The 23,698-nt window shown below is 44.3% G+C and overlaps 1 long non-coding RNA gene across 2 annotated transcripts in view; it reads left to right on the top strand.

The window, feature by feature from the left end:
* Positions 1 to 4: 4 nt before the first annotated feature.
* The window catches only part of LOC116272586, a 50,683-nt gene continuing 26,989 nt past the window's right edge, over positions 5 to 23,698 (top strand). Inside the window, exon 1 of one of the 2 annotated variants that reach the window (XR_004181238.1) lies at positions 5 to 2,162. This is a non-coding gene — a long non-coding RNA (uncharacterized LOC116272586). Of the gene's footprint in view, positions 2,163 to 17,667; positions 19,131 to 23,698 lie in introns of those variants that run through there. The other variant, XR_004181239.1, reaches the window with a different exon arrangement.

Here is a 23,698-nt window from a genome sequence, read left to right as displayed (position 1 = left end):
TTGGCTGGCTTCAAACTCCTGACTTCAAGAGATCCTCCCACCCATCCCACCCAAAGTGCTGGGATTACAGGCATGTGCCACTGTGCCTAGCGGGTCATCAGTCTTTGGGATGCTGTTGACAAAGCCATTTGATGATATCAAAGAGAGAATGAAGCAGAAGGTTTTTTGGCCCCTCTGCTTGGGATGCCACTTGCAGACAGAACTCTCCACAGGTTTACCATCCAGTAAAGGATCACCTGTTTATAGCCTGTGTAATGTCAATGATGATTCTTGGAAACAATTCCATTCTCATATACATCTTGACGTTTCATGGCTGAGTCATTTGTCAGAGTGCTCTGGCTTCAAATATACCTTCAAGTCTCAAGACATGAACTTTTGAGGTGCAGGAATCAGCAATTCTAAAAGTCACAGGTCTTCCATCCAATGTCCTGGTTGCCTTCTAGATCCTGTTCTAACAAACGTATCTCCAAATCTCAGTTGCTTAACCCCATACAAGTTTATGTGCCGAGAACATCAAGATGAAGGTATGGTCCATGAACTAGCAGCATTGGCATTACCTGGGAGCTTGTTAGATAGAATTCAGAATCTCAGACCCGCCTCAGACCTACTGAATCAGAATTTCATTTTAACAAGATCTCCAAGTGGTGTGTAAGCACATTAAAATTTTGGAAGTGCTGCCCTAGATTACCAAAGTATCCTTGATGGTTCTCATAGCTGAGGGATAAAAGGAAATCAGACACAATAAAATAGAAATAGGAGAAAACAGAGGCAGTTCAACCTGCTGGCAAATCTTGAATTATGCCAAACTATGTAAAGTCTATGCCTGAAATCTCAGCATACGAGTGCCCAGGGCATGAGCTATTGGAACCAGCCTTGGCTCATGACCAGTGCATTGTTCAGTTAGATGGTCCTTCTCCTTCTATGCTTGATTACCTGGAGGACAGATTCCAGGGCAGGCTGATTTCCATTTCTTCAGCTTACCTCTTTGCCATTACTGCCTGGGTGTGCAGGTGGGAAGAAGAGGAACTAATTGAGTGCATTTGATTATAAATGGAAAATACAGCACAGCTTTTCCCCCATGTGGCACCCCAAAGAGCTAACATTAAGGGGGTGATTACTGGCCCTTTATTATTTTTCTTTTGGTAAATCTGGTTTTCTTGCACCCCCACACCTATGTTCAAGGTTAATTCTGTGTTATTTTCTCCCTGCAGGCCTGTGCTGAGTGCCACAGGGAACGGCATTTAGCAACATCAAGCAGGAGAGGCAGAGAAAGCAGCAATAACTCCACATATGACTTGGAAATTGGCTCAGTCTCATGGCAGGAGATGTGTGTTTTTATGGTGTTAAGTGTGAAGGAGTGAAAGCAGCCAGTGATCAGGAGCGCCAACGCAGCTCCTTCCCAGGAGCCTTCCCGGCTGCTTCCCCTTTGTGGGAGATGTGCTGGAAGGAGTACTAAGAGGAGAGGTACTTTGCTTTAGTAGGATGGCAGCTTTGGGAAAGAGACGTGAGAGTGAGTGTGCAGAGAGCTTGGGCTGAGTGCAAGAGATAAGTGGGATGCATCGTGTCTTAGAGGCAATCAAGCAAGAGAGGATGGGGTGGCAGACGCTTCAACTCTCTAGCCCCTCCTTCCAGGGCAGAGCCATTTTAGAGACCCACGCCTTTTCCCATCCATAGGCTGCTGAAGCCAGAAACAGCCCAGCACTTAAGAGGGGAGCAGACAATTACATCACCGGTCTGGGCAGTATCTTCTCAGCCTAAACCATTATTTCCTCCCTTCTTTTAACAAAGACTCCTAGTTTCCCCACCCAATATCCAGGCTCCATTTTCTTCCTAACTGAATGTTGACTTCTTCCCCCTGGGGAACAAGATATCAAGGAAAATGATGCACCTTGTTTGCCTCCCTTGCAAGTGGGCCTGGCTCATCCATCAGAGGTGAGCAGACGTCATCAGGTGGAACTTCCAGGCAAGTCCTTCAATGAAGCTGACTCAGCTGGGGGATGCTTTTTCTCTTTCTTCTTCTTTCTGCCTAATATGTGGACATCTGTTCGGATCTTGAGGCAAATTCGATGACAGAATCACATCCTAGAGAGGTAATAAAGCAGACATTTAGGAGGACACTGGTACCTGATGACTGCTATACCTGCCTACGACTGGATTTCAGTGTAAGAAGCCACTTGTTTGAATTTTCTGTGCATGCAGGGAATTCCATTCTCAGTGCTATATCTCTTGCCTATGCTGCCTATATTAGGTAGGGAAAGTAAATTTATCTGCTGTAACAAACAACTTCTAAATCTTAGTAGCTTAACCCAACAAAAGTTTGTTATTTATGTTGAGACAAATGCATACATAACTGGTTAGCCAGCAGCTTCCCTGGGACCCAGGGACACGTGGTCCTTCTGTCTGTGTCTCTACTGAACCGTATGCCCTTCACATCTTCTATGTGGCAGCAGCTGGAGAAAGTAAGCAGGACTAGCACATGAGTGGTTTTATGGGCCATGCTCTGATGAGGCATAGTCAGTGTTCACTGAGATTTCATTGACTGGAATTCAGTCACATGGCCACAGAGGGTGCTGGGAAGTGTAGTTTGGGTATATGCTCAGGAGAAAAAGGAAATTAATTTTAGTGAATACATCATAGTTTGCCAACCACACCTAGAAAAAAGGAAGAGGAAAGGAAAACAAAGGAAGGAAAAAGAAAGAGAGAGGAAGGAAAGAATGAAGGAAGAAGGAAAAAAGGAAAGAAAGAAGCAAAAAGAAAATAAAGAGAAAGAAAAGGAAAGAAAAAAAGAGAAAAGGCCAGCAAATGCTCAATTGTTCTCTAGAGGTAATTAAAACATGTTTTCTGAGGCCCAGAATACGTCAATTGGTAGAAGAATGGAATCGATGAATGTCATTGATTCCAAATGGATTTATGTGTTATCCAGCGTTCCCTTCCTTCAGAAGGGTCTTGTTCAGCACCTCCATGTACAGAACACTGTGGCTACAGTTCACTGGGGATGAGGGGAAGGCTCTCTATGAAAGCCAGTGTGGATTCACAGCCCCAGCAGAGGCTAGACTAGTGGAGCCTATTCTGTTCAGGAAGGCGAGTGGCCCAGGAGCTAGAGAGATCTTGGCCAGAATCTGGGTTCTTTGTTGTAACCAAACCTGAGGCTTACCCTGAGCAGGCAACTCCCCTTTTATGGGCTTTGTTTTCTCTATTTCCTGATTTGTAAAGTAGGAATAATAATAACTGCCCTATGTGTGTCCCTCTCTCGTTAGGAGTAAGTAATGTAATAAAGCTCTTGCCCCAGAGTAGAGGCTCAGTAATTGCCAACTGTTGTTCTCACCTACTTCGGCCTTCTCTTTAGTTGGCCTCTTGTTGCCTATGGAGCAAAACGTCACAGCCTGGTGAATGAGATGGTTCTCTCTCTGGCTCTACCTATATTTCCAGCCTCATCTCCTGCCACATTGTTCGTTTATAGTTCTGCTTCACACCTGAACTTCTACTGTTCCCTAGGCCTGCCAGGCCCTTCTGACCTGCCAGGCCAGTTCTGCAACCTGAGGCCTCTGTTCCTGTCGCTCCCTTTACTTCTAAAGTGGGGTCTCTCATTCTTAGCACTACTGCTGACATTTTGGCCCAGGTCATTGTTGAGGAACTGTTCTGCACATTCTAGGATGTTTAACAACATCTCTGACCTCTACCTACTAGAAGCCAGTAGCACTCTCCTGCCCATAGTCATGACAACCAAAAATGTCTCCAGACATTGCCACATGCCCCTGGGGGCACAATCACTGCCTGTTGAGGATCCCTGTTCTAATGTCTTGCACTTCCTTGTCTGGCAGGAGTACTAAGGAGAGAGATGCTTTGCTTTAGCAGGAGGGCAGCTTTGGGAAAGAGCCTACACATATTTGAATCCCTACCTATAATGTCAGTCCCCACTGTAAAACTTCCCCTGTCTTCTCCAAAAATAATCAAATATGAATCACCTTGTCCTCTGTGGCCTCATGGCTCTTCATTTGTTTTTTTTGTTTTGTTTAGCATTTACTTCTCTTGTTCTCATTTGTCTGTCCACTAGACTTGCTGCTATCTTGTTCATCTCTTTATCCTCAGCATCTAGCATAGTTTCCAGATGCTTTTTTTTAAATCACAAAGTAAATTAAAAAATATTTAAAGTTAAATGAATATATTAATGACTGCTGAGTAAATAAATGCCTTCTCAAAAGACAGATTGCTGTTTACAATTAATTTGAACAGTGGAGTTACTGTCTGATTAAAATGAAAGCTGAAAGTATGAGTGCTGCTGAGTGCTTGGGTGGGTTCAAGGAACCATAGAACTCAGGAGGTGTGCTTTGTCCGTAACATCTGGATTCCAGGAGGTGATGGAAAGAAGCTTGGGAAGTTAGAAAGGAGAGAGGGTTGGGATGACCATGTGGCTTGAAAAAGATCTGCTAGGAAATCTGGGGAAACTTCAACTGCTTTGGGGAAACAAAGCACAAGGGTATGAAATGGTGAAGCAGGTGACAGACAAGGTCCAAATGAACCACTTGGGGCAGGGCTAATAAGGGAGTTCAAAGAAGGGTGTCAGTCACCGCTAGAGAAGAAAGGGCTTCTGGTCAGAGGCCCCCCTCCCTCTTTGACCACATCTATTACCATGACAACACACTTCCCGCAAGGGCTCCAGTCCAGCCCAGCTGGCCTCCTTGCTGTTTCTCCACACCTGCTGTGCTCCCACCTCAGGGTCTTTATGCAAAGAGACCCTGGTCTCCTGCTTATCTTGCTCCCTCATTTTATTCAGATTTATGCTCAGATCTCAAGCCCTCTGACCTCTAGATCTACAATATTATCCCTCTCTACCCCTTACCCATATTTATTTTTACTCATAGCATTAAATATTTAACTGCCTGTGATCTACCTCCTAATTGAATGTGAGTTACATGAGGACAGAGATTTTTTTTTTTTTTTTTTTCCACTGCTGTATCTTTGATGCCTGAAGCAGTGCCTGGCGTACAGTAAGTGCTCCACAGGTATTTGCTGAATGAATAAATAGATGCATGATTGGAGGGAGTTTGGTTTCAGCTGGCCTTGAAAGAGCGGAAGAAGAGGTGGGTGTGGAGCCAGCCAGTGAGTGGGGATGGAGGAGGCTGCAGATTCAGGGCCCCTTCCAGTGGTGGCCCCTACTCATCCCCTCTTACAGTGTGCCAGGGAACCAGGATGCCTTCCTCAAAAGCTGGCAGGAAGAAGGGAGGGCAGAAGGATTCGCATTTGGCCTGCTTCTTCTGCTAAGGCAGACGTGTTAGAAAAGATAATTGCAAAATATCAAGTGCCATGGAAACACTTATTAATACCAGGGGCTGGTGCTTCGATGGAGCCGGAGGCTTGCTCTGGCTCCAATGAACAGCCAGCAGTTCTGAAGCTCATCCAAAGTACTTGGTTTCTTGGACCCAAAATCACAATGCTCAGTACACAGTGATTTAGTGCCTTCTGTCAGAGCTGCTCAGAGCATGTCACCAGCACTCACCCTGCCCACGTCCTCGGGAGGAGGTGGCACTGAGCAGCGGGTGCGCGGTCAGTTTGTTTGTGACTAATGTGTTTTTGGAAGCTTATACCCCCTCTTCAGCTACCCAGTTTTCCTTTTGCTTTGCGTGTCTCTGAGCTGTCCGTTTATTCTTTACAGCCAGGAATAATAACCTCTCTAACCTCCAGCATCAAAACCCTGCTCCCCAGCCAGTTGTTTTAGAGGCTCACAGCCTCAATGGGGTATGGAAGGAGGGTATGGGAGGCAACTATAGGGACTCTCTGTCTCTGTGTTGCCCACAGGAGGAATCTGAGTGGTAGCTTCCCTAATCCCATGACTCAGCTAGGGACAGAGGAAGGAGAAGGGAACAGGGAGACACACTGGGGGTTCAGTTTGCTCCTGGGTGGTGCTATGTGGGATCCATACACACTTACTCCATTTCTGGGTAGGCTGAGCTTCTCTGAGTGGAACAGCAGAGGGGCTGGCACGTGGGAGACAGAGATGGGTAGGTGATGCCATGGGATGCCAGAAATAGGAAACACTCAGGACAGCCGTGAGTCACACCAGCCTCTCACATTTTTCCCTAAGTGTGGGGAGGGGAGGCAAGTTCATGTAGACTGTGCACTCAGAAAGCAGAAATATCTAAATATCTTAGCCATTCCCCAAGGATGCTGGTTTCTCTTAAGGTAATCCCTGTGTTTTCTTGATTTGATGGTTCAGGAGTGAGCAAATCTGTTGTCTTGCATGAAAACATTTTAGAGTCCCATAATGGGTACATCTTTCCTCCTTCATAGCCATTCTTGTTTTCAAAAAATTTTCTTAATCACATCATATTTTCTCTAGCTGACTTTATTGTAAGAATGCAGTATATAACACATATAACATACAAAATGTGTGTATACCAGTGCTGTGGGCCAGTGCTGGCTGAGAGGTAGCACTGTTCTAATTCTTTTCTTCATCTTGGTTTTAATTTTAGAGGCCAAAGTCGTGTGCTTATGTTATTAGTAAGGCTTCTGGTCAGTAGTATCCTATTAGCAGTGAAGTGTTAGGAAAGTCAAGTTATAAGTGAATTGTTGACTGAGCAGGGAGTCAGTGCACCTAACTCCCATATTGTTCAAGGGCTATTGTGATTCTTTTTGTTTTTTCTTTCAGGATGCCCTCATGTTTATAATAACCAGAATTTGCCTGTTAAAACATTAGGCAGCTTTGGAGACAGAAGCATATGATGTGATTTGTCTTATACCTTGCCCCATTTATTTTTATTATTTTTTATTTTTAAAGATTTAGTGACTACAAGTGCAGTCTCCTTGCATGGATATATTGCATGGGCTTTTAGTGTAACCATCACCCAAATCATGTACATTTTACCCAATAGGTAATTTTTCATCCCTCACCTGCTTCCCACCTCAAATCCATTCTACGCATATGTGAACCATCTCTCCAGTCCACACAGGGGTGGGTAGCTGTGTGGCCACAAGGCTTGGCAGAAGAGCTCCAAAACTTCTCCTTGATTTGCTTTGGCTCCTGACTAGGTTGCATTACCTGCAGGGGCATTAGCTTCTGCCCTGTTCATATTTGTTGGGCATTCGGCCACGAGCAGAGGAGCTGGAGGCTGTTGCTCAGTGAACAGAGGAATCAGGTGCAGGGAGCCGAGACTCCTTGTTGGCTGGGACTGATTTAGGTGAGCAGCTGCTCTTACCAGGGGCCACTGGGCATGCTAGCCACGGGCCAGTGTTTGCTGGGAGGTGGCATTGTTATACTTCTTTTTATCATCTTAGTTTAAATTTTAGAGGCCAAAGGTGGGTGGTGGAGGGAGGAGAGACTGAAGACAATGAGGGTATGCCAAAAGCTTACTGGAGAGTGCATGGGAGGTGGATTATCTGCTTTGCCCAGTGCACTTCCCTATTCTGAGCCTGCCCCCATCTTCTTTATGCCAGGCCATCTCCTTCTGGCCTGAAGACAATTCCCCTGTCCCATCCTCCTCACCCTCCCTACCTGCTCCCAAACCCGTCTGCTGTTATGCCTTTTGATGACTTCTCCTTAGTTGCCACGAAGAAGTGCTCATATCAGCAAACAGATGGCGGCTGAGGCATGTAGCATAAAATATATTTATCAAGGCAAACAGCTGTAGCCCATTTCATTCGGCAGAATTCTATTAAAAGTTCTCCAGAGCTACAAGCCGCTCGGAGATGGCAACCTGAACGCAGCCCGGAGAGCGGCGGCTTTGTGCCACTTTCCTCCCCCTGCTCCTTTCTTTGCGAGGCCAAAGAGATGGCGGCCAGTCTCTTGTATTCTTCCTTGCAGGCTTCAATTAAAATGCCACAATTGCACTGGCAGCCTCGACTCTCCTGCCTCCTTGGGCTGCTGGGGGGCCCTTCCTAAGTGCTCCCGCTTTCCAGGCAGACAATAATGACTCCCAGCTGCACCATTACAATTACTGGGCACTGTCTGGGGCAAGTGGCTGCTCTCTGGGCTCCTGTCCTCTCCTGTCCTCGGTCAGAGTGAACAAAAGTTTACTCACTGGGGACCAGGAAATGCTCCCTGTCCCGTCTTCAGCTCTCATCACACTTTCTTGCTGTGCTTCCTGTGTTTGGGGGGATAGCCAGGAAACTGCCATGATTTCCCCCGTCACGGTTTGGAAGAACACTGATCTAAGAGTTGGGAGACTGGGATCTATTCCAGATTCAGCCATTAATTTGCTTTGAAATTGGGCAATCCTTCTCATTTGTCTGAGCTCTTTGTTTCCTCTTTGAGGGGTGCGACTAGATTAGAGGAGCACATTCAAGTATGTTTAGGAGCCAGACAAGTGTGAAACGTCCAGGTGTAGAACATGCCACAGTGCATAGTGTGTGCTTTTCTGAAAGGCAGGTGCTATTCTAAAAACAAGAGCTGTACCAATTTGTAGGAGCACGTTTGGTACATGGGACTCTAGTTTGAGACCCACCAAGACTAAATATTTGCTAACATTCCATTAAGATTCAATTTTTTTTTTTTTTTTTTTTTGAGATGGAGTCTCGCTCTGTCATCCAGGCTGGAGTGCAGTGGCACGAACTCTGCTCATTGCAACCTCCGCCTCCCAGGTTCAAGCAGTTCTCTGCTTCAGCCTCCAGAGTAGCTGGGATTACAGGCACCCACCATCACGCCTGGATAATTTTTGTATTTTTAATAGAGACGAGGTTTCACCATCTTCGCCAGGCTGGTCTTGAACTCCTGACCTTGTGATCTACCTGCCTCGGCCTCCCAAAGTGTTAGGATTACAGATGTGAGTCACCATGCCCGGCCAAGATCCAATATTCTGTAATAGCTACTAAGTTACACTTGGGAGAAAAACTGAACTCCAGAGAAGGCAAATGGATATGAATTGGTAGTCTATAGGAAATTACCACCTTTTGCATTTTTTTTAGAGGAGTAATGAAAGAGATGATTAGAGACCTTGGACATTCTACCCATCCTTGTGGGGAGTATCCATCACCTTGAGAAATCACCTTGGTTTCGTGGGACTGAAATAGGGGCTCTGGTACCAGACAGGGTTCAAAGCCTCACTTTGCTCCTCGACAGCTGTGCAGCCTCTCATAGGTCGTTGAGCTATGCCTCAGTTTTACCTCAGGCAGGTTATTTAACTGCACCCAAGTTACAGCTTAGTTTCACCAATTGTGAAATGGCAGTAAAAGTAGTACTTTTTTTTCACAGAGCTTATATGAGGATGAAATTGATGAATCTGAATAACTAATCCAGAATCATGCCTGTTGTAGAGTAAGTGCTCAATAAATGCTAATTGTTATTTATGGAGATGACCTTCCAGCTTTGTTGTGTTGGCACAAAATTGGACAAGTGTGCAATGAGTGGTTCTGTGGAGCTAATATTTACAAATCCCTGGCAACTGTGGTGAGGCTTATCTCATCTCTTCCACCAAACACATCATCGTATGGCTTCTGCTGGCAGCCAAGACTACTGCACACTGACAATTCCTCCCATAGATGATACACTTTTACATGCATCTTCTAATTAGATTCCTTGGAGGGAAAGAGGCAAGTAATGCCTTCCTCATTTGACAAAGGCAGAAGTACAAGTTCACAGAGGTTACGTAATTTGCTCAAAGTCACCCAGCCGGTGAGTATTAGAGTCAGGATCTGAGTCTATGACATCTAATTCTCTTGACAGTTGTCTTTCCATGTTATGGGACTACTTTTACACACATTAACTACTTGCTCATGATTGGGGTTAATTAACATGTTATAGCCAGAATAGCTCTGTTCTGTTGCAGGGTTCTCTAAACTTACGCAAAGCATCACTTTGGGTGCTTGTTTCGAACTCTGATTTCTGGGCCCCCATCCAAGCCTACTGAATCAGGCTTTCCAAAGGTAAGACTCAGTAATCTGCATGTTTACCAGGCTCCCCGGGTGATTTTCATGATCAGGAATGTCTAGGAAACCCTGGGCCAGAAAATTCTGCCCAGGAAACTCACCAATCAACTTTCACCTGGTCAGATATTAGAACAGCTATATAGAAACATCTAGTAAGGTCATGACAGGAAGTGGGAAAAGAGTGTGAGTAGCTCGAAGAACTAAAAGAACAAACAAAGCAAAGTCCATGGCTTGTTAATTTAATTTGCAACATTGGTATTGCATTCTTATTTACAAGCAAGGTGCCTTGTTAGGTCTTGCATGGTGAGTCAGGAGTATCATCTTGGAAAATAAGACACTTATCAGAGCCAAAGAGCATTTAGTGGTTGAAAACAACTAATGTGCTCACTTGCCTGCTCTACTTCCAAGGAAAGGTTCTGACACAAGGTGAGGTTGTTGTCTTGCAACGTCTATTAGATTGTGTTCAGTTGAACACTGCAATGAGCTTTAAGCTACTTTGTGGTCAATGAGTCTTTTGGGAATATCCGCAGAATACAGGACAATATGCCAAGAGCTGGGGGTACAGAGTAAAGGCTATGCCTAACCTCAAGAAGCCTTCTGTTCAGTAGGTGAGAAAATAATTGAAATATGTCATTGAAAGATGTAATTCAGGCAGTTATAATCTCATAATAATAACACTCCAGGTAATGGTTAGCCCCCTCTTCAGTTAATGGCTTATTGACATTTTGCAAGAGAGAGACAGAATCCTCTTTGAGTTCCACACTCAGTGTTCGCTTACCAGTAGTACTTTCCAGCTTCTGCCTTTTTGCTCCTGCTTTGTTTAGTTGGCATGCTATTCCTTCATTCGCTACTTTCACTCATGGAAACTCCACCAACATGTAAAGGCTTAAATTAAATCCTACCATAACAAAATGATTTTTCAGTACAACAGGACTTGCTCATCCCGAGGAACATCCAGTGGTTCCCCCGTCATGGTCCCATGTTCTACACTAGCTTGTTTTCTGTATTGTTTCCCTGTCACCTTGCCAGACTTTACACTTCTAGAAGCCTGGAGCTGGAATTACTGAAGTTTCACGAGCACATTTTAGCATCGAATCCCACTCACAGCAGGTGTTAGATGATCACATAGTTTGTCCGTAGCCTATTTGTGGATGACACAGCTATGACAAGCCCAAACCTCTGATCCTTGAAGCTGGTCTGTGTGAGCTGGACATTTTTGATTGCACCAAATGGAAATCAAATTCAAATCATTTCAAGTAATAACAGGGATTTCATGGGTCACATAACTGCAAAATCTGTGGGGGTAGTTTTGCTAGCTTTAGGCACAGGTAGATCAGAGTTTATAAAAGTTGTGAGGAGTCTATTTATCTCCATTTGTTAGCTCTGCTTTTGTTGAGGTTGATTTGGTTCTTGTGTAGACTCTTTACATGTGGGGACAGAGATGGTTCCCAGCATTGCTGGGCTTATGTTCCACCTGATTAATAATCTCAGAGGAAAGAGAGCCTCTGTCCTATTCTCGACAAAATTCCAAGGCCCACCCTTCACTGTGACCTGATTAGCTGCTTCCTTACACAAAGGTGAGGGCTCATTAGACTCCACTGGAACTGCAAGAATGCAGAGTGGGGAGAGGTGTACACTCTTTTTTTTTTTTTTTTTTTTTTTGAGACAGTCTCACTATGTCACCCAGGCTGGAGTGCAGTGGCACAATCTCAGTTCATTGCAACCTCCACCTCCCGGGTTTAAGCGATTCTCCTGACTCAGCCTCCTGAGTAGCTGGGATTACAGGTGTGTGTCACCACACCCAGCTAATTTTGTATTTTTAATAGAGACGGGGTTTCACCTTGTTGTTCAGGCTGGTCTTGAACTCCTGACCTCGTGATCCGCCCACCTCGGCCTCCCAAAGTGCTGGAATTACAGGCGTGAGCCACCGAGCCCTGCCGAAGTGTACACTCTTAAACAGAAATGAGGGGGATGGAGGCTGAGCAGGCAAGAGCAACAGATATCTCACCCAGGGTTATTTAGCTTTTCATGGGAAAATATTCCACAAACTACTTTCTTTAACACTGACATCACTTCTGATGCTAAGCAGGCATTGTAAAAAATGCACACATTAATCATAAGATGAACCAATCCTGCAGCATGTAAAAAGCTCAGGGCACCTTGTCTTCTCTATGGAATGTCACAACCCATGCAAACTTATCCTAAAGAAGTAATCTCAGATGCATACCAAGAGTCAAGGCTGTTAAATGCAGCAATATTTAAATATAGATAGCAATAAAATATTGGAAATAACATAAATATCCCAAATAGAGAAATGGTTAAATACCTTATAGTTTTTTGCTATTAAAAGTGCTGTTCCTAAAATGTACTTGGTATAGAAAAATGTTCAGGAAATTATGATACAATGTTCCACAAAAATGCCAAGATGCAAAAGTATTTATATTTGACGATCCCAGATTTGTGTGAATATACACAGTTTCACTAAAGGCTGGAAGGAAATACTCTTTGGTGTTAAGAGTTCTCTGAATGGTAAAATTGCCAGTGAATTTTTTCTTCCTTTCCACTTTTCCACAAAAATTTGTTCTTCCCAAATTTTTGCACAAGAACGGTATCATTTCATGATTGAAAAAACACACTCAATATTTTTAAATACATACTTCAGTGTCAGTGCAACGGAAAACACATCCCATTGGATTTACGGTGATTGCAAGTGGGAGGACCCATTCTTTCTGGGGCAGAGGCCAGAATACACACAGAGAGGAGCTTTTTGGCTTGCACTGCCCCAGGCTAGGCAAGAGGGCATCACTGGCTTCTATTTCTCATGGGCCAGGGTTCCTGTTATTTCCATATGGGTGGTTTCTTCATTTGCTGCTCACTCAGGCTTCCGGGGAGATATCCACCCCCCTCCTTATTTACTAAGTGGGGGAGGCAGAGCAGGAGGAAGACGGAGAGAGAGAAGAGAGAGTGCCGCAATCTTTCCCCCCAAAGGACTGCAATAAAGGAGCATATGTATCAACTAAAAAAATTCCTTGGCAACAAAAGCTTTTTAATTGAACACAGTCTCTTCAGCCAACTTATGTAAATTCTATCCCAATTTTGGGCATCTATTTTGAGCACAGAGAGAAGCGGTATGAATCTTGCCCTAAAATTGTGCTCAACAGAAGGGGTGACGCCATATGGATGCCATATTATGGGAGCCTGTCACCTGCTAACCGAGATGAGAAATTACAGGTTATAATCCCCTTCCTGCTGTCTGTGGAGCCCAGGTGGGTGGGGAGCGCTTTGGGTATCAGGTACTGGGTGATCCCTTGATACTTGCCTGGGACCTTCCCACAGGTGTCTGAGAGGTCACAGGGTGAAGGGTAAGAGAAGCAGTGCCTCTAGATGGGGCGGCAGGGTCGGGGGCGGAAAGGGCTTGCTTCTGAACCCAAAGGAGCTGGATTTCCTTCTCCTCAGCCTAAATGGGAACCTGGCTGATCCTATAAAACTAACCAGCTGAGAGTTAGCGAGTGGCTCTTTGGGGACTAGACCAACCGTGAGGAATGGCCTCGCGTGGAAGTTGGGAACTGGGAGGAGGGTGATACACCTGTTGCATTGTACTATTAGTGGAAAGGATGGACAAAGAGATCCAGGGAGGACTGTGGGACCACTCTGAGTATTCTCCTCCATGGGGAGTTGTGAGCACCGCCCACATTTCCCTCTGTGTCTTAGGGACATGACGAGTTTTGGGATCTGCAGGAGGTTGGCTACAAGTCAGATAACAAAATGTGGGTAGTAGGAACTGCAAGTTGCCTGGTTTTTGTAAATGGCTTCTAATAAATCTGGAGATTTTCTCTGGAAATGCATTTATCATAGATAAAATGATTGTTTAATATGACGTGGGAAAAATCATGTGGACACGTGTTACATTTATTTGTCTATGCCTAACTTGTTTTCCCCCAAAGTCACTCCAAATCACAGGCTAAAATCCCAGGCCAATTCAATTTCAGGCGTTTATTCTTTCTCTTTCCTTGCTTCTTAAGTAGATTTAAAAGCTTTATTGGCTACCTGAGCACAGAGGTGGTTCCACCATTAACACCATGTGCTAACTTTGGATGGTCTGAATCGTAGGCTGCACAAAAATGGTGTATAATTGCCTTTCTGGAAAGCTCTTACAGGACTGCACCCTGTGTCCCCAGTGCCTGGTAGAGGACCTGGAACAGAATTGATAGTAAGAAATGTTATTAAATAAATGGATACATACACAATTTCCATTGGTCCTGCCCACTTTTGCTTGGAGAGATAAGGCATGCAAGAGACCAGTGGGGTTGTCAGTGAGAAGTATTGTATCCAAGAGTTAAAGCAATAGGATAGAAGTAAAAGAGTTCTTTGTCTAAGGTCAATTGAGAATATGATGGTTGTTTCACTAAGATTCCCTAGTTTTTTTCTCTGTAAAATGAGGATGATTGTCATATAGCAAGTGATTGATAACTCACTAGTTATAAAGACACAAATATGCCCACTGATCTTGCTGTTTTTCCTTTGCTTGACTGTTTTCCATGAACCAACTCACCTGGTCCATGGAAAATATTGTTCTTTCTCTCTTATTTCCTCTCTTCCGTTCTTCCTTTCTTCTTTCCTTTTACCATACATATTTATTTAACACTTATTATATTATAGGCACCATGACAGTCATTTGGGATAAAAAAGGGAAGGGGCCATGCCTGACTTCAAGGAATTTCTAAAGAAGGAAGCAAACAACCAAATCAATAGTTATACTAGACTAAGATGCACTTACATGGACATATGCAGGGTACAGTGGGAATGCAGAAGTGAGATAGCTAAGTCAGATTATGAACCCCTAAAAATAGTAAATGAGGTTCCGAGATGGCTTATAAGATTGCATGGATGTGTACGAGAGAGAGAGAGAGAGAGAAGTGGAAGAGAGTAATAATTTATACAATACATTATCTGTGAAAGATAACGGACTAGAGATGACATCTATGATGCTTCCACATTGTTTTGAGGAAAAACTGAAGAAATACACATGAGGCACTTATCATAATGCCTGGCTAATGAAAATTCCAAAAATAGTAGCAATTAGTGGTGGTCATAGTAATATTACTATTGTATCTTATACACATCAATGAACATTTAAGAATATCTATTATAGGTTAGGTACTGTATTAGGCCCTGAAGAAACATATGGTGTGGTAAAGAATGTGGATACACAAATAATTCATTAGCTTATAGAACATCATGTGTGAAAATAGAAATATGGAAAAGTAAATCAATAGTATAGAAAAGAGAATGCTTAAAATGGTTGGAATAGTCAGCTGGGCATGGTGGTTCACACCTGTAATCTCAGTACTTTGGGAGGCCTAGATGGGTGGATAACGAGTTCAAGAGATCAAAACCATCCTGGCCAAAATGGTGAAACCCCGTCTCTACTAAAAATACAAAAAAATTAGCTGGGCATGGTGTTGCGAGCCTGTAGTCCCAGCTACTCAGGAACCTGAGGCAGGAGAATGGCTTGAACCCAGGAGGCAGAGGTTGCAGTAAGCCAAGATTGTGCCATTGCCCTCCAGCCTGGGAAACAGAGCCAGAATCCATCTGAAAAAAAAAAGGTTGGAATAGTCTGAAAAGGGTTTTAAAGGATGAATAGGAGTTTGCTATATGGACAAGGAGCAGTAGAGAAGGGCATGGCAGGTGAAGGAATTAATCAATATGGCATATCCAGGGAATTGCCAGAGAAGATGGGCAGCAGCAGTAGTTGAGGATGAAAAGCCTGTCAACAATGGGATAACATTTTAAACAAATTACCCTGCAACAAGGAGCCACTAGATGCATATTTCTATTATCAAACTCATTCAACTGTATTGTAAGTTGTCTACATTTGTCTTCCCTTCAGGAATGTGAGCTACTTGAAGAAATGTTTATTATTTTTTTCATCCCCTAGTGCCTAGCATATACTATGTACTTGATATTTGTTGAATGCTGAATCAATTAAAATCAATTCCTAAGACGAATTCCAGACTTTCTTGAGGCGATGTATGGTTGGCATTTCAGAAGTCTGGCCACTCCTCCCAGGGGTATTCACTGGAGGGGGTTGAGTGACTATTCTCCATGTATTATGAAAAGGAGATGGTGAAATGTTTTAGCTGCAGTGGAGAGACTGATCTTTTAGCATCAAGCATCACCTAATAAGATTTTATGGGGTACCAAAAATGGGGTGACTGAGAGTGGCCATGGGATCATTTTCTCGATTTTTTTTAGGGACAAAGGACAATGTATTAGGGTTCTCTAGAGGGACAGAACTAACAGGATATACGTATAAATGAAAGAGAATTTGTTAAGAAAAATTGACTCACACGATCACAAGGTCAAGTCCCACAGTAGGGTGTCTGCAAACTGAGGAGCAAGAAAACCAGTATTGGTTTAGAAGCCAGTCCAAGCCCCAAAACCTCAAAAGTAGGGAAGCTGACAGTGCAGCCTTCAATCTCTGGCCAAACCCCTGAGAGCACTTGGCAAGCCACTGGTATAAGTCCATAAGTCCAAAAGCCAAAGAACTTGGAGTCTGATGTTCGACATCCAGCACAAGAGAAAGATGAAGGCTGGAAGACTCTGCAAGTCTGCCCCTTCCACCTTCTTCTGCTTGCTTTTTCTAGCCATGCTGGCAGCTGATTGGATGGTGCCCACCCACATTGAGGGTGGGTCTGTCTCTTCCAGTCCACTGACTCAAATGTTAATCTCCTCTGGCAACACCTAGAAACAATACTTTTCATCCTTCAATCCAATAAAGTTGACAATATTAACTCTCACAGACAATTTTGCTGAAAGGGTCATTTTGGGGATTAATTCTAACTGGAAAGACTCTGCTAGGAGACAAAATCTGGGGGACTTACAAAAATGGTTTTTCTGTAGATAAACATGAGGTTGAAAAAACGTGGGATAGGCTTTTAGTCTAGGGGACCAGCTTTGACGTCTGGTTGCCTTGGTAAGCTCAAAGGGAGGCTCAGAGGGTGCCTCCCTTCCCCTGCCTCTCAAGCAGCAGGTCACTTTGAGCTAACCTCTCAACTTGGGAAGTGGGAAATTGAATGACTGCTCTTCTCACTTCACAGGGCAGGTTTTTATCCTCTGGGGAAGCCTCTGTGAATGCCCACAGATTCTGTCCATAGAGTCTAAGCTCCTTGAGGGCTAGGAGGAAGCAGGCCGCCATTGTCCACTGTTATGTATTCAATGCCTGGTACATTTCCCAACACTTTGTAAGTGCTCCCTGCATACTTATTGCAGTGAATAAATAAAAATAACAACTAATACTTTTATACCACTTACTATGTACCAGACACTGTTGTAGGAGCTTTGCGGGTATTAATTTATTTAATCCCCACTACAAACCTATCCAGATGAATGGGACTAGTGTGAATAGAAGAAATGCTGATGATGTGATGGTAGACAGAGCAATCTGAGCATTGTCTGAGCCCAGCCACAATGATGGTGCCGGCAAACAGGGACCTTCTCTTCAGTAAATAAAGGGCAGCCTAGAGTAGATGTGAGATCTCAATGGTAGCTCCCTGACTCTAACAACAAGTAAGGAGGGTTATCTGATGACTCTCCATGATCTAGTCCAGACAGAAAAGTTTATGACAATGATATTCGCAGCTGCAGCAAAGTCAGTCCCTCTGTGAATGATCGCACTGATGATGCAGGTCTCAGGCTCCCTGTGCGTGAACACATAGGTGGTAAACATGCTGCTTTCCTTGAAAGTGAAGCTCTCTCTGAGCGGGGCTGTGGGGCTGAGTGCATGCGGGAGCCCCTGGGGAGGCAGGTCCCCCTAGACAGTTAATGCAACCACAGCTGCTATCCCCGTGGAGAATGGTCTCTTAGTAGCAATTGCTGGGCCCACAGTCGAATCAATGTTGTGCAGTGTAGCTGATGGGAGGTGTTAGTTCTCTTAAGTCTTTCCTTTTCCAGGATAATCCCCTCACTGGACCTGAGGAGCAGAGAAGAGCTGGCCTCTGAGCAGGGTGCTGGGGAAAAGTGCAGGTTACATGTCCTGCACCTGCTTCTCCCTCCCCAGGAGACTGAGGAGCTTAGGGAGGCTTGAACCATCTGTATTTGACACGAATGTTTTCTCCCTAGCTGACCTCACCACTGTGACCTCACCTTGGTGGAGAGCAGCAACAAACTCATAGCTGCTGATAATTGAAACTCAAGGAGGGAAGCAGAAATGTGTGCTATTTGGTAGAATGGGCAATTCAAGACCAATTTGGTTTTGGGATGCATTAGCTGTCTTATTTCACATATGTAACACAGATGTTTAGAGATGGATGGGACCATAGAGGTGATTCATTCCAAAATCTTCATTTTGCAATGGGGAAAAGGAAGCGTCAGGAAAGAATTGATTAAATAATGCCGTTTTATTGGGTAGTAGCTGACTCCCAGTCCATTGCTTATTCCAGTAAACAAAATTGTTTCCCAGATATAAACAACTATGTCTACAGAAAACAAACAAATGTTTTCGGGAATCACTGCCACAGATAATCAAGGTGAAGAAAGATTTCTGAATTCTTCAGCCAGCAGGACCCAAAAGTCTAAGTTTTCCTGGAGAGGAGGTGCCTTTGCCTTGGGTTTGCCATTTCAGCAGAGATCAGCTAGTGAGTTGTATCTCCGGTCTGCAGAGCTTGTGAATGGCACAGAAAATGAGAAGGGTTTTGAAGTCAGCTGAGGCCAGGTTTGTATGCTAGTTCTGCCATTTTCCTATCTACTGTGCAACTCCAGGCAAGTCAGTTCACTTTTCTGAGCTCAGTCTCTTCTTTGGAAAAAGTCAATGACATATGCTATGTACCTGTTCCTTCTGTCTTGTCAACAATGGTCACGTACCAGGCACAAGATGCTCAGGTTTGCTGTCTCTATGTAATGTCTCACTACATCTTCAGTTTTTTAAATGAGGCAGCAGTTAATATTATAATGTCTATTTTACAGGAGAGGAAAGCCTGAGGTTTCAAGAACTCGAGGTTCAGTACTGGGTCTTAGAGGAGGACTTTGTTTTAGCTTTGATGCTCTCTGCTAGGCACGGAGACCCCTGAGCAGAATGACAAGACCTTCTGTTTGAGTAACTCATGTTCTGACCAGAGAGACAGACGTGTCAGCAAGAGGTCACAATACAGTGCGCTCAGATTCTTCAGGACTTGGAGCCCTTGTTCCAGAATGGAAGGCCAGGGAAGTCTTCCAGGAGTAGGTGGCGCCTCTGCCGACCTGAAGGGTGAGGAAAAAGTGTCCAGTTGCAGAAGGTGCGATACTGATAATATAGAGATAAGATAGCTTTTAAAGACCTAGATGTGTAGACTAGTTGGAAACAGATTGAGGACCTACAGGTAGTTGTGTGTGACTAGAGTAGGGTTGGGGTGTGTGTGTGAGGAGAATTAGAATTAGGCTGGAATCTGACCGCCAAGTGCCACACGTACCATGTGAGGGAGGGATCTTGACCCTAAAGCATTGGGAATCCGGGAAGAGTTTCAGTAGGGAGTGACATCATCAGATGCGAGTTTTGGCATGATCACTACCTATCTCACAAGATTTCTGGAGGAACAGTACAGTCTACTGTAAAACTATTTCAGATTGTGGCTGAGCAAGAAGCCAAAATAACATACAAGGCAGCTAATTAACAGCGTTTTCCAAACCTCCGACCTAGGTGTTTCTACCTCAGCTACCTTGCATTCCTTCCTGACCTCATCACAGACACTAAGCCCAGTCTGAGTGCTATTGTAGAAGTCCAAGGCTGGCAAGAAACAGAGCAGGAGAATGGGAAACCACAGGGTGGACGGTTGCATCTCTGCAGCTCCTCCCCTTCTGGCTTAGAGAAACCTGGGTGCACTGACTGGCAGGCAAGGGTATCCTGCTCCTGGGCTCTCATCCACCCTTCAGGGAACAGCCTGGTTGGCCTACTTGCTGCAGGAGCATCTGCATCTCTGCTTAATTGGATTCTCATCTTTTTAAAAATATATTTTTGTGCGGTTGCCTAGAGGCATTCAGATAATGGGTGCATTTTTAATAGACCCAATAAGTAAATAACTGTTATTTTCTCCTCAAGAAATCCAGGAGGGACTAGAGTTCTATTGCAGCTTTGAAAACAATCACACCAGAAATTGGACTAGGAGACATTCTTGCACAGACTGTCTGGGTGATTCTCATTGTTGTTGTCAGGACAGATGAGACCCAGGTGTCACCAGACACAAGTATGAATCAGCTTGGGAGTGTGTGGCGCTGGGGCAGCTGCCCTGCCGCAGACACCTGAGGGTTCACATGCTGGCGGCTAACCCCCTCTAGTGTTGATTAGAATAGACTATTTGCAGCTATGGGAACAGACTTGCATGTTGAGGCGGTAAATCTGTGACTAGATGCCCCACCCCATGCCCCACTCTGCGTCTCAGGCCCACAGTACTGAGACCAATGGTTTAGGGTTTCTAATTTTGTGTTGCATGGTGACTCCATGACCCTTTTGGTAGTCTGCCCTGATTGCTCCCCCACAACCAAGGCCTTTCTCATTCTAGGCTGCACTGCCCTCCCCATGTCTCCCTGAGGTGTGATGCTCATTCTTATCGCCACACTGTGTTCATGCCACTCTTTCTACCCAAAATGCCCTCCCCTACTTCCACTCTAATTCTTTACATTTCAGATTTCAGATCAGGTTTCACTTCCTCTTTCCCTCCCCTACTACAAGTTCTTCTCTGCAAATCTTGCAGCACTCAAGCACCAATGTCTTGCATTTGAGATAAGCCACCTCATGCTTTTATTTAGCTCTTAATGGTTACAGAAGCTCTTGCGGGGGCAGAATGCTGACGGGCATCTTGCATGTAGCAGTTAACCCCACTTTGTTTATCCCAGGGAGCTGATGGACTACAGCAACCATCATTTAACTCTTGCGTAGGAGCAGCTTAGACATAAGGTAGTTTCTCTGCCTGCCCTTTTCAGCTTGTTGTCTCTGTCACACCAAACCCAAATCTTCTCTGACAACTTTCCAAAAAATTCTGGGTTACCAGCACTGCCAAACCCAGTGTGAATTCTATGCCTGAGCCTAAAGTATTCCATCCTAGTTCCAGACTTATTTTGAATTTGTGGTGAGCGTGCAACTTAAGTGACATAAAGGGTGGTGGTTTGAGAGCTATGTCCTGTGCTGTGTATTGTTTTATGCTGTATCCAGCCACATTCTTCCTCAGAAAAAGAAAGGAGGTGAGCTTGGCCCTAATAAACAGCAAAGCTCTCATTAGAGGGAAACTCTCCAGGCCTGACCCCTTATTAAATTGATTGGATCCGTTTTACAGATTTGTCCACTGAGGCAGCCATGCCCTGATTGCATTTTAGGAGGACCACAGAAGTCAAGAAGTTCAGCTTCTGAACTAGCCAGGCTATCACCGGTTCGTTCTGCACCCTGAACTTTTACCCCTCCTGTTTTGCTAATGGAAATAGGTTAATTCAAAGTCACAAGAGCAACTTTGAAGTGGAAGCTTGCTTGAGATGAGGATTATAGACTTTATTTCTAATGAACCCTAATGGAACCTTTCTTCCTGGGAAGATGTAGAGCAGCCCTTCTGTAACTCTCCATTCAAACCTCTGCAAATGCTATCAGCCATTGCTAAAGCAGATCTCAGCAAGTTTATTTGGGGCCTTATGCATCATATGTGCTCTCCTTCCTTTCCTCCCTCCTTCCACCTATGGTCTCTATTCCACTTTAACCACCTCTAATTCCTTCTTGTCTAGATTTAACAAGGTCCCTCTCAACCCCTCTCTCAGAGAACAGAAGTTAGTAGAGGGAATGCCACAGGGTCCCACTGCCTGCAGAACCTCTTCAGCTGAATCCCAAAGGAAGCTCAGCAGCTGATGGGGAAGTGATTTACAATCCTAAACACAGTTCTTTCACTGTTGGTTCTGGCTTCTTGCATCGCAAATCACTTTGCATATTAGCATTACATTGATGACATTCAAAACAGGTGCAACTGCCTATAGAACAGCTGCCGCGGCCCACTGAAAGCTTCAAGCCGAGACCCGAGGTGCATGAACCCTCCTTCTGATAAGCTTCAAAGCGGGTAAAATCATCATTAAAGGAAAATTGACTTGTAAGTACGTGAAAGATTGTAGTTATTGCATCTAACCAGAAAGAAAAGCAAGGAGCCAGCAGCCAAGGGAATCTTCTTTAAAAATGTATTCAACTGAACAACAGAAAAGAAATTGCCATCTCAAGAGTGTTATGACACAACTTTAAGATGCCAAGACAGCAGACTGTTTGTATTTTCCTGGAATAGAGGGGTCACAGCCTGGAACTGGGGCCTGGGAGGCAGCATGGTATGGAAGGCCAGGGAGCACAGGGTATAAGGTCCTACTTTAGAAGATACGGAGCAAGAGGTTGTATTACGGGAAAAAAAATGCAACCCAAAGAAGCCTGTGAATATCAGATTTGGAGCCGGCCTAGCTAATGCTGGACCCTAATATGTCATCCATGATAATTTTGATCCTGAAGGATAATTTCTAAGATGTATTCCATTTAAAAGAAAGTGACCTAAAATTTTTCACAAAAACAGGCTGAAACTCAGAAGGAGGGTAAAACTTAAGGTGGCCCTGGTCTGACTTCCACATGCAATTCTGGCTTCTACTTTTATCCCTATACTACCATTTACTGAGCACTTACAATATGCTGGGGGCCAAGTGTGTGGTTGTGAAGACCACAACCATATCTGATAGGTATAAATGTCATCTAACAAATGAGTTTAACAAATGAATAAACAAATAACTAACAAATGAGTAAACTGAGGATCAGGGCAATTGTTACCTGTCCCAAATCACACATCTCGAAAGAGGCAAAATCAGGATTTAAACACCAGCTGCCAACCCTAAAAGGGGTTGACCCTCTTTTTTCAGAGTATCATGTAATTTATTTCACAGCCATAACGAAGCAAGAGAATGTGAGTGTAGATAAAGCCTTCTCCACAATCCTCTCCTTCCTCTGGCCTGTATACAAATAGCAAAGTGATATTGCAAAAATGATGGGGAAGGCCAGGTGTGATGGCTCACGCCTATAGTCCTAGCACTTTAGGAAGCTGAGGAGGGCAGATCACTTGAGGTCAGGAGTTCAAGAGCAGCTCGGCCAATGTGGTGAAACCTGTTTCTATTAAAAATATAAAAATTAGCCAGGAGTGGTGGTGCGCACCTATAATCTCAGCTACTTGGGAGGCTGAGGGAAGATAATCGCTTGAACCTAGGTGGCAGAGATTGCAGTGAACTGAGATCACACCACTTCACTTAAGCCTGGGTGACAACGAGACTCCTTCTCAAAAAAAAAGATGGAAAATAAGTAATAAACAGATGTTCTCTTAGCACAACTTCATAAGTAACACTTTTTCAGATTTCAGCAGTGTTACTGATGGGTAATTGACACAATAAAGGGCATGTGTGTAAACCAATGTATAAGACATCAGTTGGTTGGAATGGTCTTTTGATAGACTGGCCAGGGCAGCCCCTCTTCCCAGCACCATGGCTCTGTGGGATTTAAATCCAACTGCTCAGCTGTAGTCACACCTTCATTGCTGCCTGAGCTGTTTTTGCCCATGGTTAGGAAAGGGACTGGGATGGAGAATTCTGCAGAAATAAAGCCCCAACGTGTGGGGACAGACTCGGTTTAACCCAGGTTCATGTCACTTCTGGCTGCCCTCCCATCTTCCTTGGTGAGTCAAGGAATCTTAGAAGTGGGAGGAACTGCAGGGATCACCTGGCTTACATCCTTCATTTTATAGATGAGGAAGTTAAGACTCAGAGAGATGAAGAGAATGATCCATAATGATACAGAGATCATGACCCAGGTCAGCTG

The sequence above is a fragment of the Papio anubis genome, unplaced genomic scaffold (assembly GCF_008728515.1).
Source record: "Papio anubis isolate 15944 unplaced genomic scaffold, Panubis1.0 scaffold131, whole genome shotgun sequence".
NCBI lineage: Eukaryota > Metazoa > Chordata > Mammalia > Primates > Cercopithecidae > Papio > Papio anubis.
The sequence above is the reverse complement of the archived record's forward strand: the minus strand, read 5'-3'. Positions and strand labels throughout refer to the sequence as shown.